Source organism: Sycon ciliatum, chromosome 4 (genome assembly GCF_964019385.1).
Source record: "Sycon ciliatum chromosome 4, ocSycCili1.1, whole genome shotgun sequence".
Lineage (NCBI taxonomy): Eukaryota > Metazoa > Porifera > Calcarea > Leucosolenida > Sycettidae > Sycon > Sycon ciliatum.
Window position 1 is genome coordinate 37401807 of NC_088646.1, and position 16809 is coordinate 37418615.

Consider the following 16809-nt stretch of genomic DNA (forward strand, 5'->3'; position numbering starts at 1 on the left):
ACCTACCTCGCTACCTTTCACGTCAAGCAATCTGTTCACGCCACATGGCTGGCTACAGCGCGTACATGCAAACTATTAGTATTACTGAAGACCAGGGAGTCGTATAGACCCGGGAGGCGACACGAGGCCTTCCGGGCCGACTATGATTGACTCGCGGCACTTTCTCCCACTTTTCCCTCAGATATCCCCGGTGCGTGCCCTGAGTTATAAACCAACTACTCCGCGTACTTATGCCATGGGACTTTGGGAGTGCACTCCTCGGGGAACGGACTCGTGCTGGATCGGTAGGATCGTGGGAAATCGTAGCTCGAAAAGAAGAAGAAGAATGAACAACTTTTCCAAGTAATTAGTTGCATTTGATGATCGTGATGGAGGCAGAGAGTGCTGCTGATCGCGATCCAGATCCGGGTCAAGAATCACCTCAAGGAAACCTCAGCTGACGTAGATCTACGTTCTCTTCGCGTGAACGCTCAGTCTGTGTTGGCTTGGGCCACAGGTATGGTTTGAATTCTAATTTTCTATGTTATTATATTTTTCAATTTGTCTTGAAACTTTCAACCTTGCTACTTATTATAGCGGCTTCTGATCTGGTGCGCGTACTGCATATAAAGTTGCGAATAATCATGAATTGGAAGAAATACTTGTGGGTTGATAGAGTGCAGTACTTGTTCAATGGTTTCTACAGAGCGTTCCGAATCCCAGCCGCTAAAGACCCACAGAAGGCAAGAAGCTTGCGTTGCAAAGCTGCTGTCCCGCCTGACTGCGGAGAAAGAAGACTCGTTTATGGTTGTTCTACAGCCGCTGCTGACGTCCATCAGCTCTGTCCTGCTTCCAGCAGCAGATAGGCCTGGATTTCAATGAGTCGTGTCCCAACTCCGGTGTGAACGATTTCCCGACGTCAAGACGAAGTGGGGTCAAGTCATGGGTGTTGCAAGGAAGCTGTCACAAGATGATCCGGTATTGAACGGTAGGTTTTGTAAAGCTGCTCTAACATTTGGATACTATAAATTATAACATTAAATTATTATTTGTATTCACGAAGCCATGCCCAAGACGTGCGACATAGCGTGCGTTCGTGTGTATGTGTGTGCGTGCGTGTGTATATTGTGTGCATGTGTGCGCGCTTGTGTATGTCGTAAAATCCCGCCAGAGCACCCCTACCTCCGCAACCATTCGAGTAGATCCATTTGGGGAGGGGCGGATGGGCGAGTCCTGCTTGCCGCATTCAGTACTACATGAAAAAGTACTCACCCTACGGAAACTGTGCGTGCGTCTCGTACACCCAACAAAAGTCAAGAGCTGGGAGTCGTACAAACCCATCAAAACCCTAGGGTGTGTGCGATCTCTGGTCAAGAGGGTGGGAACTGTTGCGTACATTTCCAACCAGGTCGTAGCCGCGTCTGCAGTACAGTACACCCTCACACTTCACATAGTCATACGAGGATACAACTCTATTGATAGATAAGATAACGTGCTTGTAGATCTCTGCCATGCCAAAGTTGCATTCAGTAGACGTAGTAGTCTCTGTCAAACGTTTTTGCCATTGGCTCACGGCACTTGTAGCAGCTGATCGGACGATGCAAATGGACTCCCAGTCCACATTAGCTGGTTCTTGAGATGCCTTCGAAAATATACCATGGCACGCACTTTCCACTGTTGTTACATAGGGCCGGACGTGTGTTGTCCTGAGCTTGCCACGATACTTTCCGATCTGTCCATCTCCTCTCTTTGTTAAGTTGGAATTATTTGAAGAGCTGATGGCTGGTAACTTGCTGGTCAGCTGGTAGGAATACGTTTGCAAGTGTTGCTGCTGATTTGTACATTGAATTGCCGGAGTGACGTGGCCTTGAGTAGTCTTCCCCAGCAATGAACTGTAGATGTTGTGTTCACTACTAACACCTCAAAAGTTTCAGGATCGCACAGACGCCACAAGACAAGAGGTCACGTAATTCTTTACGGACTATAATGAATGAACAGTAGAATACATTGAGAAGAAGAGACTGGAAAAATACGAACTACATCGGAAAGAGAACTCTAGAACACTAAAGAAAAACAAACCACAGCATCAAGGAAAAGAACAACGCATGAGGGGTAAAGCGCTGGCCAGCCACACCGTGCGTCCAACTTTGGCATGAGCGTACAGAAGAGCGTACAGCGCTCGGAAAGCGGAAGCTAAATTTGGCGGCAAAGCGACAGCAATAGTACGGCGCGCGGCACATAAGCAGTACGAGGTGAGGCACGTATACGCATGTGCGGCAAACATTACACACCATGTACCATATATGCATGAACAGAGCGGGGCGCATACTAACTCATTCAACATCAGTGCGCGGCGCAGGCATCTAGCTAGCTGGCGCAAGCATGATCATAATTGCATGCCATCACGCAATCAGCGCACATAAATCGTGCATCAAATAAATAAGTAATCAAACACAAATCAACACATCAACTAAATAAATCAACGAGCTAGCAAGAACACAATTCAAAAATGCAACGAAGAAATAATTACTATTCTAGTCGGTTATTCGCATGGGACCAAGCGCAATGTCCAAGCTGATGAACTGTGATTGCACAAGGTAAGCCCAAGCTCCTGAGCTAACCGTTCTGGTGAGCAGTCTTCTTCGTGCTGCAAACACACACTACACAATGTGTCGTATCTCGTAACAAGTATTGTACCAAATCAAAACGAACACTAACAATACGCAATAGTAAACAATAATCAAACACTACGCAAAAAGCAAAGCAAGCAGCACCTATCCAGGGAGACAAGCAGGAGTCACGGTCGCAACGAGATCTCGACGACACCCCAGAAGACCTTTCTCCGACACGATACACAACATTCTCCCCACCAAAGGGCTTCAACCACACTGATCACAAATCAAGACGAGGTGGTGGTCGAACGGTACGACGAGATCGACGCGTAACTTGCGGTTCAACGGTCGTCGAAGGTATTTCAACATCATCGACGACGTTGACTGGATCAGCGCTCGCGGGTATCTGCGGCTGCGGCTCAGCGTCCACAGCAGGCGGCTCAACATGCTCCTTCGCTACTTCCAACGGAACCAAGCGTTGAATGGGCCGTAGCATGGACGATTGGCCAACTTGGACTTTGGCCACCCTGCACTTGCCATCTCTTCCAGGATACAGCTCTGCGACCCTACCCAAGCGCCATGATTGCCGCTTCCGGTTGTCGTCGGCAATAAACACAACGTCGTTCACGACAAGCGGAGTTGACTTCGACCGATGATACTCACTGAGACGAATGAGATACTCAGACGACCAACGCTGGTTGAGGTGCTCGTAGACGGTGTGGACATACTTGACTCGAGCGGACAACTGCCGTGGATCGAGTGGTCTGTCAGACGAGGCAATACCGGTTGCAAAGATGTCTCCCAACATCATGGCTGGAGTCAGTGGCGACTCGTCAGCTACATCCGTAGAAACCGGAGTGAGGGGTCGAGAGTTGACGACTCTCTCGATCTCCGTCAAGACAGTGAACAGCTCGTCTCGACTCAATGACGCTCGACCGAGAACCTTCTTCAAGGGAGCTTTCACACATGCCACCAGACGCTCATAGAACCCTCCATGCCACGGGGCAGATGGCGGATTGAAGAACCACGGGATTGCCACCTTGTCTGCGGCGGACTTGAACGTCGTAGCATTATCTGAACGTATACGCAGCGGCTTCCCACGACGGGCGATGAAACGACGCAATGCTAGCAGGAACACCTCTGTCGACAGGCTATCCACGAGCTCTAGGTGCACTGCGCGAGTAGTACCGCACACGAAGAGTGCGACCCACACTTTCTGAACATTTGATGAACTGCGCACGTACAACGGACCTGCATAATCAATACCTGTGAGACCGAATGGCTGGTGGTGCTTCACCCTGTCTGAGGGCAACGGCGGCATCTCCTCAGCAGCAGTCTGTGCGCGAAATCTGCGGCAAACAATGCACTTCTCCGACACGCTACGAAGAAACCGACGAGCTCCGAGAATCCAGAACTGCTGTTGTAGAAACGCCAGCACGCTCTCTACACCCTGGTGCATTCGCTGAAGGTGAGCATCACGCAGAAACAACTCACTTAGATGACATCTGCCCAGGATGATCGGATGCTGAACCTCGTAGGACAGATCGCTCTCCTGCAGACGACCACGAACTCTGAGCAAACCAGCTTCATCCAGAAACGGAGACAACTTGAACAGCTTCGAACCCTTCTTCAGTGGCTCCTTGCTCCGCAACTGGGACAACTCCTTAGGGAAGCATTGCTCTTGGATGGCGCGAAACATCACAGACTCAGCAGATGGAATCAATTCTGCACGCGAAACACCCTTGTGTCGCCATGACAGCATACTTGCGACCAAACCGCGAGCTCGTTGCCACTTGGAGAACTTCTCCCACGGCCAAACAACTGGAGTGTCAACCTCCACAGCCGACACGCGTGCTTCGGTGACGGACTCATTGGTGCTCTGAAACGAGATGACTGGTGGCCACTGAGACTCATCGCTCAACCATGACGGACCATGCAGCCACATCTCCTTCTGCAAGTCACACACTGGGACACCACGCGAGACAAGATCTGCAGGGTTGCTAACTCCTGGACAGTGACGCCATTCTACTTGCAGCTTCTGCGAAACTTCTTGCACTGCAGCAACTCGATTAGCAACATACGTCTTCCAGTGATACGACGGCTTTGAGATCCAGTGCCATGTGGTTAGGCTGTCTGTCCACCCCACAATCCTTTCAATTGGCACTCTCAATTCATTGACGACAAAGGACAACATCTTCACGCCAAGACACACAGCCGACAATTCCAGACGCGCAAGAGTGGGATGTACAACAGGTGCAACCTTCGCCTTCGCACACAACAAAGAAGACGTCAAACCGGACACAACATAGAAACAACAGCCATAGCCCTTCTCGGATGCATCGGAGAATACATGCAAAGTGACTGGAGCATCTGGAGTACACCCGATCCATCTGGGGATTTTAACGGAAGAAAGCGCTGCGAGCTCTCCCCACCATGAAGCACATCGGACAGCCAAATCAATAGGGAATGGGTCATCCCAACCACCGCCGAGCTTCCAACTCTCTTGCAACATCATCTTGCCTGGCACAACTGCGGGTGACGCCCAACCTAGCGGATCGAACACAGCGGCAACACAACGCAACAACGCACGACGCGACCAACCAGACACTTCCTTGGGACACTCAACATCACCGAGCGCAGCCACCGAAATACAATCTGACTCGGTGTTCCACACAATACCCAGTGCCTTGGAACCAGCCTCGGGGTCTGAGGTCATCGTGTTCCCTCGCCACTTCCGCAACTCCATGCCTGCTCCCTGCAAAACATTAACGCTATACTCCTGCAGCTTTTCAGCATCCGCACAGCATGGCAAGCTAGAAACGCAATCATCAACATAAAAACTACGCAGCAGCAGCTCTATGATATCACGCTCAGCAGCAGAAGCAGACTCGAATGCACTATCGAGATGAAAGCGCAGCACAGCACTAAGTATGAAAGGAGAACAATTCACTCCAAAAGGCAGCTTCTTTAAACGCCAGATACACATTTCTTCGCTACCTATCTCAGGCCAAACAAAACGCAGATATGGCCTATCTTCTTCACGCATTCCGATCATAAAAAAAGCCTTGCGAATATCGGCTTGTACAGCACATTCATACTCACGGAACCTGAGGAGGATACCAGTGAGATCCGGTAGGAGTGATGGCCCGGGATCGACCATGTCGTTTAGGGATGGTGCTCCGGTGCAGGCGGCGGATGCATTGAAGACGACCCGTGTCTTCGTCGTTGAGGCGTCGCTACGGAATACGGCATGATGCGGCATGTAATAGCCGGCTTCCTCCGGATGCGGTTCCTTTTCAATGGCATCCAGCTTCAAGTACTCAGTGATGAGGACGTCATCATACGCTAGACGTTGACCTCGTCTCTGTAGCTGCTTCAGCAGTGAGTGTGCCGCTGCCATCGCTTGGTTTAGGTTGGCTGGCGGACGCTTCTCAGATCGCCATAGCAATCCCACTTGGTAATGAGGGCCTTGCCGCTCTATCGGGAAGTCCGGTAATGTCTCAGCTATTTCCGGCACCTCTTCCATCTTCCACAGTCGGTCAAGTTCAATACAACTCACACTGACGGTCGCTGACTTGGTTTCACTATTAGCCGGTCCTGACAGCACCCAGCCTATTTCAGTGTGCCAGGCCGTCTCTCCATTGATTTGCTCCTTGCGGAGAAGGAACTCATTGCAGTAGTCAGCTCCAATCAGCATGTGCACTTCGCTTGATCCGGCCTTTGTCGAGTCATCAGACAGCTGCAATCCCTGTGACTGCCAACGTGCAATTGTGCTGTCTGCTAGCGGATCGAATCGGAGACCTAGCGACTTCTTTTGCCAGGCATTGACGGAAATGGACTTCGTTGCACCCTTGATGGTGACACGGTACCTGTCCATCTTTTCAAACTTCGGCTCCACGTCAAACGCCTTCAGCCTGACAGTTTGCGATCCAAGGTGTGCCGGTTGCAGCGAGTTCACCAGTGGCGCGGTGATGAACGATGCCTGCGCACCTGGGTCGATGAATATGCGTACACTGGCCTTTCGGCTAGGTCCTTGTACCTCAGCCACGCCGGTCATCAAGTGCACGCTGTTTGCACTACATTCATACGTACCGACTTTCGATTCGGCTATCGGTTCGGATGTTACCTGTTTGTCCTCTCTGTGCAGTAGACTGTGGTGTCGCTTGTTGCAGTGCTTGCAACGACCCTTGTTCTGACAATTCATCACTCGATGTCCTGGTCTCAGGCAGTTGAAACACAGTCCCTCTGCCTTGACGTACGCGTTTCGGTGCTCAGACGCCATAGCTGACAATTTCTTGTTAGCCTCATCAACGCTGACCGTCAAACACTCTGCCGACGCAAACGGTATACGTTTGTCGCTGGTGCTAGACTTGGCAGGCTTCAGCTTGCTACGTCCGTGGGCTGTTTGGTAAGCCATACCATCCTCCGCAAACGCCTTCAAGTCCTTCGTGTAACATCTCTTCTCGATCAAGAAGGCCTTAGTTTCTGCCGACACAGCTTCTAGCAGGACTTGACGTACGACACATCCGAACAATTCAGTGTCGTCCAGCTCACCGATTTGTCCGCGGCTAGAGGTACGGCTAGGCCTGGCGAGTTTTGCCCACTTCTCCGTCTCGCGCGTCACTCGTACCACAAACTGGTAGAAACTCTCCTCACTTTTCTGCTGTATGGCCATCAGGGCTTGCCACGCTTTGTCGGCGGTCTTCCCATGCGCCATCAGCAGCTCGCGCTTCGCTTCGGCAAAGGTGTTGCAGCCATAGCATGCACCTTCCAACTTGCTGCCAGCAACAGCCACGCGCAAGCGGATCAGGTACTCGTCGTCGCTGAACTCGTTTTGCTTTGCCACATCCTCGAACAGTTCGAGATAGGTCTCAACAGTCTGCTTACCGTCGAACTTCGGCATCTTGATGGCAGCCCTCTTGCTCGCTAAACTGCCATTCGTCGTATTCAACAAAGTGCTCTCATCACTCTGAGTCTCTCGTGTGTGCTGGACTTGCAACTCCAAATCTGCAATCCTCGCAAGCAGCTGCTCGTCATCTTTCCTTTCCAATCTACTTCCTGCTCGTTCGTCGCGCTCTCTGTCTGCACGCACTTTCTCCTCGTGCTTCTCGATACGCGCCTCTACGTAAGTACGCAATGCCTCTCCAGTGTAGCCATAAGCTTGACCATTTGCGATCAGCTTCGCTTCTACCTCATCCATGTTCACGCGTCTCGATCCTGGCGTGGTCGCCAAAATGTTGTGTTCACTACTAACACCTCAAAAGTTTCAGGATCGCACAGACGCCACAAGACAAGAGGTCACGTAATTCTTTACGGACTATAATGAATGAACAGTAGAATACATTGAGAAGAAGAGACTGGAAAAATACGAACTACATCGGAAAGAGAACTCTAGAACACTAAAGAAAAACAAACCACAGCATCAAGGAAAAGAACAACGCATGAGGGGTAAAGCGCTGGCCAGCCACACCGTGCGTCCAACTTTGGCATGAGCGTACAGAAGAGCGTACAGCGCTCGGAAAGCGGAAGCTAAATTTGGCGGCAAAGCGACAGCAATAGTACGGCGCGCGGCACATAAGCAGTACGAGGTGAGGCACGTATACGCATGTGCGGCAAACATTACACACCATGTACCATATATGCATGAACAGAGCGGGGCGCATACTAACTCATTCAACATCAGTGCGCGGCGCAGGCATCTAGCTAGCTGGCGCAAGCATGATCATAATTGCATGCCATCACGCAATCAGCGCACATAAATCGTGCATCAAATAAATAAGTAATCAAACACAAATCAACACATCAACTAAATAAATCAACGAGCTAGCAAGAACACAATTCAAAAATGCAACGAAGAAATAATTACTATTCTAGTCGGTTATTCGCATGGGACCAAGCGCAATGTCCAAGCTGATGAACTGTGATTGCACAAGGTAAGCCCAAGCTCCTGAGCTAACCGTTCTGGTGAGCAGTCTTCTTCGTGCTGCAAACACACACTACACAATGTGTCGTATCTCGTAACAAGTATTGTACCAAATCAAAACGAACACTAACAATACGCAATAGTAAACAATAATCAAACACTACGCAAAAAGCAAAGCAAGCAGCACCTATCCAGGGAGACAAGCAGGAGTCACGGTCGCAACGAGATCTCGACGACACCCCAGAAGACCTTTCTCCGACACGATACACAACAGTAGAGTAGCATGCGTATTGAATTCTCTTGTTGCCGGTTCATCGGTCCCTCTCCATGCCACCGGACTAGACTGAATTACTGGCGTCCCTTCATCGGCCTGCTTTTCACCTCGAACTTCACGAGTCTTGAAATCTGGACCCAACATAATAAAAGTGGGACTCAATTGCGCAGTTCAGATGATAAATTGATGCAATAAGGGGTCATCGCAAAAGTGATTAGTCATCCCTGAAAAAACATCATTCATTTCGTACTCGGACCCCCTCTCCACCCTCCGAAATGAATGGACGACGAAAATCGCATGCATGTCCACATTTGTTTCTCTTTGCCTCCAGTAATGTGTAATATTTATTTATTTTTGCTTTGTTTTTGTTTACTGCCATGGCTGGCTACCGCCCCCCTCCCTCCATATTGGCCTATATTCTCTGGCCACGGGAAGGTGAAATAAATAAAATAAATGTACATGTGTATGCATAGCGTCAGTCGACTGAGATTTTAGCTCCCCCCCCCCCCCCCCCCCCCCCTGGAACGATCTTCGTTCCAGGGACGACCAAAAACTTGTGTGACCACTGACTTTCTTTCTCTGTTATCAAGCAGTATGCATTATTTGTAACAGTAATTACTTGTCTGTGTCATGTGGATGCATTGTCTTATTTCCTTTTTCAGGCTACAGCACAACCGAGAGAACGAAATGTACGTCGCAATCAAGCTATGTCGTTGCCATCTTCTATGTGCCATGCGTTACCTGATGTGCCAGCCTGCTATGTCGGATACCGCTAACCATGCATCGACTAGGCGCCAGGCGTGAACTGATGGTGGTGGTGGTGGTGGTGGTGAGAAGGAGAGCTCTGTGCCAGAATAACTTTGCAGTTTGGAGAGCGTGTCTGGGCAGGCGTGTATTTACCCCCATATTGCCAGGTGTGTATTTACCACCATATGAACCAACCATAAGTGCAGTTGCAGTGGAGTCTTCAACTTCATTCTCCCGAGTCAAGCTCCTTGTGAAGGCATCTAAGAAGAAGATTGCCTGATGAGTCCAGCCGGGACGAAAGGTACGTCGCAATCAAGCTATGTTGTTGCTGTGTCATCTGCTATGCGCCATACACTACCTGATGTACCAGCCTGCTATGTCGGACACCACTCACCCTGCATCGACTAGGCGCCAGACGGGAACTGATGATGGTGGTGGTGGCGGGAAGGAGAGCTCTGTGCAAGAATAACTTTTCAGTTTAGAGAGCGTGTGTGAGCAGGTGTGTATTTACCGCCGTATGAATCAACCACAGTACGATCAGCTGACGTTATAACTTATAAGGATGATCTCGTGCAGCGATATTATGATATTTTTTCAGTCTTTTCTAAGGACTCTCCACTGCAGCGTTTTCTTTCCACTCGGTTCTCTTCTTTTCATCGCTCAGCTTGCACTTGCAATGCTTATACATACTGATCAATCCCGTTCAATTTTCCGTACATTTTTCTCAAAATCCATAGCGCGGACGAAGTAGTGATTTTCCGTACAAATATGGAAAATACGGAAGGTTGATAGCACTGTGTTGAGGCAGCTATTGTTGACTTTATTTGGAATTAATTCTGTTGTATTTGCACACATTCCTGAGTGCATTGTATTACTATTAGCATACAATGTGTGTTATCTGTGCGAGCTTCTAACCTTGTGAACATTCACCGAAGGTTCGGTTGGTGGCGCACAAGATCTTCCGGGATGGCTCTTGCGTGCTCTCAGCCCTGCGTTCACTGCATAAAACTTGGCAGAACAGTTCAAGTTTCAATTTAGGCCATTTCCTCACTCTGTGACTCCCAATATTTCACATGTGCAATGATTATAAGTATTGTAGATCACTGGGACAGCGCCACTTTGTTAGCCGATGTTAGTCCTGAAGAAAAATTGACTTCATTGCCCTAAAGGTGAGAACAAATTGGGACTATTTGTGAAGGAAAACTTTGGAAAATGTAATTTCGAATAAAAGTCATTTCGTTTATCTGGATAGGTCCAATATTTCACAAATGTGCAATATAAGTATTGTAGATCACTGGGACAGGGCAACTTGGTCTGTCGAAGTTAGTCACGAGGAAAAAAATTACTTCATTGCCCTAAAGGTGAGAACAAATTGGGACTATTTGTGAAGGAAAACTTTGGAAAATGTAATTTCGAATATAAGTCATTTCGTTTATCTGGATAGGTCCAATATTTCACCAATGTGCAATATAAGTATTGTAGATCACTGGGACAGGGCAACTTGGTCTGTCGAAGTTAGTCACGAGGAAAAACATTACTTCATTGCCCTAAAGGTGAGAAAATATTGAGGCAATTTGTAAAGAAAGGATTACCTCATCTTAGGTGGTCAAAGTGCCTCAGAGTTCGAGTGGCAGTGCAAAGCCAGTGAGTAAGCCAGTGAACAAGACCCTTTATTAGTGAACTCCTCAGCGATGGCCACAGATGGCTGTATTTCGGCAATGGAGGTCGAAAGTCTGACCACAATTGTTCGGCGAAAGGACGAAGACGACGATTTCTCGCTATGTACGGATTTCCCGCGCGCTATGACCTATGTACGGACTTGTCCCACACCGAGCAGGTCGTAATATTTTGAATCGTTGAGTCAATCATGGTTGTGGACAAGTGATGCGCGTGTCGCCTCCCGGGTCTATACCGTATACGACTCCCTGCTGAAGACTTGCAAAATTATTTTTTACAAGTCCAGGCGAGCTGCTAGTGCTGGGAGAGTACTGCACTCGGTAATGGGAGCTGACTTCATTTTTATTGGCGATAGCATCTACTGATCTAGGAAGGATCGCTACCCTAAAGGGAAGGCCTTGCGCGGCTGCTCTACGAAGTGTTGAAGAAAGACTCAAAGTTGCTGGACGAACAACTCGTTCCGGTTGGTGCCGGAAAAGTAGGCCCCCAACGATGGTGTTTGGTGAATCATCAAGCATTATTTCTTGTAGCAGTGTTCACCGAGAAAGGAGGACGCTCTAGCTGCTGCTGTTGTCCGTTTCATCCACGGTGGATGTTAGCTGCACCGCGCCTATTGTGTTTTAGTATTCCATGGGCACACATTAGCATTCTGAGCGAGTGTGGAGCCACAACTTACTTTGCACAGCGTTGCATTGTCCACGAGCGCAAACTTCAGCAGTTACTCTTCATCCTACATGTAGATGATTTGGAGTATACACGGCCTTGTCACGACAGCGACAGCTCTACAGAGTGTTCAAGTGAGAAAAATTAAAGGGGAAGTTAAGGCAAAAATTAAAATTTCACCAGTTGTAGTCTTCGGGGTGCTGAGTCGAATGGTCTTGGTCCGAGAAAGCTGAGACGCTCCCTTCCTACTTGAATCCCAATCGAACTCGCGCACTTCCACCGAAACTGGGTGACTGCGCCCTACGAGATGGGGAATTGTATGCAAAATGTCACTAAAAGCGCCATTTCGTTCATATAAAAGCACGGATGACCGCGATTGGCCCTTATGTTGTAGTCTTTTGGACGCTGAGTCGACTGGTTTTGGTCCGAAAAGGCTGCGATGCAGCGTTCGCCCCTAATTCCGGTCACGTGCTCCTGCGTACACCAGTCACCTGGTCACCGTGCCTGCAGGGTACAACTTACAGCCTGTTTTGACCTTTTTTGGGTGCAGTCCTGTCACTCGAGTTGAACCTTGGTGTGAAAGTTGTCGCCTGCTGGCGTGGTGACCAGGTGATTTTGGCACCCAGGAGCACGTGACCACTTCTTCAACCATGTTCGATTGGGAATAAAGGAGGAACGCTGCATCGCAGCCTTTTCGGACCAAAACCAGTCGACTCAGCGTCCAAAAGACTACAACATATGGGCCAATCGCGGTCATCCGTGCTTTTATAAGAACGAAATGGCGCTTTTAATGACATTTTGCATACAAATCCCCATCTCGTAGGGCGCAGTCACCCAGTTTCGGTGGAAGTGCGCGAGTTCGATTGGGATTCAAGTAGGAAGGGAGCGTCTCAGCTTTCTCGGACCAAGACCATTCGACTCAGCACCCCGAAGACTACAACTGGTGAAATTTTAACTTTTGCCTTAACTTCCCCTTTAATTTCAATTATTGGTGGACGAACGTATCGCTGGTGCCGAAAAACGTGGCTTGCACCGATGGTGTTTGGTGGATCATCAAACAGGGTGTCCAGCAGTGTTCACCGAGGAAGGAGAACGGACTCGCCACTACTGCCGTCCGATTCATCCAAGTGGGCGTTAGCTGCGCCGCGCCTATTGTGTTTTAGTATTCCATGGAACCACACTAGCGTTTTGAGCAACCGTGGAGCCACAGCTTATCTTCACGCAGCGTTGCACTGTCCAAGAGCACAAACGTCTGCAATTACCCATCATCATACATGTAGATTTGGAGTATACACACCATGCACCAATGGGCCTTGGCACAACAGCCGCAGCTCTACGGGGTGTTGAAGTAAGAGACATTTGTTTAGACTGTTGGTGGACGAACTAATCGTCGGTGCCGAAAAACGTGGCCTGCGCCTATGCCTATGGTGCTTGAAACATCAAGCATGGTGTATGGTGGCTGCCAGTGTTCACCCAGGAAGGAGAACGCCAGTGTTCACCCAGGAAGGAGAACGCCAGTGTTCACCCAGGAAGAACGCTCAGGCCGTCGTCCGTTCATCCATTTCGTTAGCTGCACCGCGCATAACCGTTATTGTGTTTTAGTGTACCATGGACACAAACTCATTTGCTATTGTGTTTTAGTATTCCATGGACACAAACTCATTTGCTATTGTGTTTTAGTATACCATGGACGCAAACTCATTTGCTATTGTGTTTTAGTATTCCATGGACACAAACTCATTTGCTATTATGTTTTAGTATACCATGGAAACACGATAGCATTCTGAGTATATAATTCATTGCGGGAAGAATCAACAACTTTTGGTCACGCAACATTGCCATCTCCAAGAACAGAAACATTGGCAAAACTAATACGCAGTTATCCTTTGATATTTATTATTTAAAGGATTTCCCAAAGGCATAGCCTATCGGGGGGATCTCCTAACAGTGAAAATGATCATTGATTTACTTGTATATAATAATACTTAGTATATCCTTCGACCCGCATGGCGAGATCTATGCATGAAGATCTGTGCATCGTGATATTCCGACAGGTCCTGAAACAGTCAAACTCAGGAAATAGCACTATTATTATCACTCAGGCTGCAATATTCAATGACATAATTAAGGACATATTCATAAATTTGAAGAAGGGCTGAGGCTTCCTGCAGCTTCATCTGTGAAAAGAATTCGGGTGGACACACCCATTCCCATAGCGCTGCATATCACATCCGAACCAGTTCCGTTATTTTACAACGTTTCGGCACTTGGCCATCATCAGGTAATAACAATGAATACCGTGGAAGCCACACAAGAGCAGTATATACGCAGAGTGTAGCGCCAAAAAAGATGCGAATTATGTCACCTAGTATGACAGAGAGAGAGAAAAGGCGCAACTAGCACATCACGGAGGAGAAGCAGCAGAAGGTAGCGCGCATTGTGCTCTGTGAATGGCGTTGCGCAGAGTGTAGCGCCAAAAAATAAAATGATGCGAGTTATGTCACCTCTATACAGAGGGGGGGGGGGGGGAGAGAAGGTGCAACTGTGCACATCACGGAGAAGAAGAGCGCGCCGTTGTGCTCTACGAAGTGAGGGTACATGCCAAATAATTATGGTGTTAATTCTAGCACAGGATCTAGGAGGGGAGCACGGAGCCCCATGAGTCAATGCACTATGAGGTTAAAACTTCCATGCCAAACTGTTACCACCAGGGACGCGACGAGGCATCAGGAATAGAATGGTTTTGAGTGACCCGCCTCATATTATAATTATTCAGTGATATTGAAGTAGCAGCAGGGGAAGCTGAGAAAATTCACAACAAATCCCATCCGGTGCTTATGTTCACATGGGGCTTGGCATCACGAATCTCAATCGCCTCGCGCAGTTTGCGACGGGCTCGATCAGGCTCTCTTCCTACTACTTCAACTGCAGAGAATGCACTTTGCCCATAGTTAAGCTTACATCCAGGGTGAGTGGTGCGAAAATGTTGGCCCCATGGCTTGTCGAGTTCCTGGCGTCTTGCCTCACCATTATGTTCTTCCAGGCGAGTTTCCAGAAAGCGGCCAGTCTCACCAACATATTGTTCCGGACATTCTTTGCACTTCAGCTGATATACAACATTCTTCTGCATACATACATCCTGTGCCCCGGATATACACGAGATACATGGCCCCTTTGGGCGACCTCTCTTTTTCGGTTGTAGCGGATTTGCAGCCTTGACACATAGAGGAGGAACGAGGGCGGAGCGACACAATGTGCGCCTCAGGCTACCAGTGTGCTCATATACGACTCTAACCGGAATTTTATACTTTCTGATTGCTTTATTCACTGCTTGATGTACTTTATCTGACTTATATGGAAGCTTTAGAAATGCGCAGCATGGGTTGGCATGGCGACGACGCTTTGGCCTTATGGAGGCAGTGCGTGCCTCTTCAATGATTTTCTCTGGGTAATTGTTCAATCTTAATTGCTCATGAACCATCGCTTCACTTTCTGCACGCATTCTGGTATTCGATGAGAGCCTCTGAGCTCTTAGGAATTGTGACGAAGCAACTGCCAATTTGATATGGTGGGGAACTGCCGAAGTATAGTCAATGAGTAGACCACTAGCACATGCCTTCTGGTACAGCTTGTATGCCAGCTTGCCTTCCTGGATCATAATTGTGATATCCATATAATTTATGGAGCCACTCACCTCGCTGAGCTCATATGTGAAGTTGATACTTGGGTGTGCAGAGTTGAAATGCTGCACAAACCGCATCAAGCTCTCTCTGCCGTGGGTCCATAGCAGCAGGATATCGTCGATGTAGCGTTTGTAGAGGAGCGGTACTAACGGAGAATCCTGCAGAAGCCTGGCCTCAACCGTATGCATGAATAGAATCGCAAATGGGGGTGCAAGATTGTTACCCATTGCAACCCCGTCCACTTGGTGATAGATCTGATGGCCGAATCTGAAATAGTTGTGGCTGAGAACAAACAGCAGCAGATTCCGTACCCCGCTCACACTCAGCCCAAACATGTCGATCCGCTGGGAATACTGCTGCAGCATATCCACCACTGCCTGAACGCCCTCCCGAATAGGTATGCTCGGATATAACCCGACTACATCCATGGACATAACAATGGTGCCATCGGGGGCGTTCAATCCCGGACATGCGTCACAGATGTGGGTTATTGCTTCCGTCGTGTTAGCCAGGTGGGCCGGGACAAATTGAATGAGCTGCTGTAGGATGCGCTCCAATACAATAGATACTCCAGTCGTTGGGCTGTCGCACGCTGCTACCACGGGTCGCAATGGTAAGTTCTGCTTATGGTCCTTTGGAAGACCGTACCACTCGGGGAACTTCGTACTGCTTGGTAGGATTGACTTTAGGAGTTTTGAATCTATGTTCTTGCACTCTGACAGTATTACTTCTCGTGTCTTGGTCTCGTAGGACTCTATGGTCAAATCTACTTTCTCATACATGGTCATGTTCGATAATATGTCTTCTGCTTTCTGCAAATACAGCTCCTGTCTCATAGCAACGAGTTTTTTACTTTTATCCGATGGTTTGATGATGGTTTCTTGGTCTGTGCGAAGTCGCTTCAGCTCCACCCGCTCCTCCTGCGTCAGATTGGGCTTAGAGGGTGTGTGTCTGTCGTAAGCTCGTAACACCTCGTCGCGGAAGTTGGCCATGTTCCTTTCGTCTTTGTCGTCCATCTGTGGGGGCTGCTTAAAGCCACGCTTCATCAGCTTCCACAATTTCTTGTCCTGTCTGATCTCTGGCGGTGGGTCCTCCTCTTTGAGGTCCACACCCTGAGGCTGGGGCTGTTGCCACCGGAGGGTGAACGCCATCCTCTCAACCGATGTCTCAACATCTGTTCGTTCTTGCTTGGTGAGCCTCCCCGTCGACGGGACAAAGCTAGGTCCATGTTCCAGCAGACGCCTTGTCTGG

At 48.8% G+C, this 16809-nt stretch overlaps 1 long non-coding RNA gene across 2 annotated transcripts; it reads left to right on the forward strand.

Moving 5' to 3' along the window:
- Positions 1-424: 424 nt before the first annotated feature.
- Positions 425-10432, forward strand: LOC135815987 (uncharacterized). 2 transcript variants are annotated; one of them, XR_010553342.1, is made up of 3 exons: positions 425-496; positions 686-967; positions 9451-10432. It is a non-coding gene; the product is annotated as an uncharacterized LOC135815987 (long non-coding RNA). The 2 variants fall into 2 exon arrangements; XR_010553341.1 differs by lacking the exon at positions 425-496 and having other exon boundaries at positions 621-967.
- The last annotated feature ends 6377 nt before the right edge of the window (positions 10433-16809 follow it).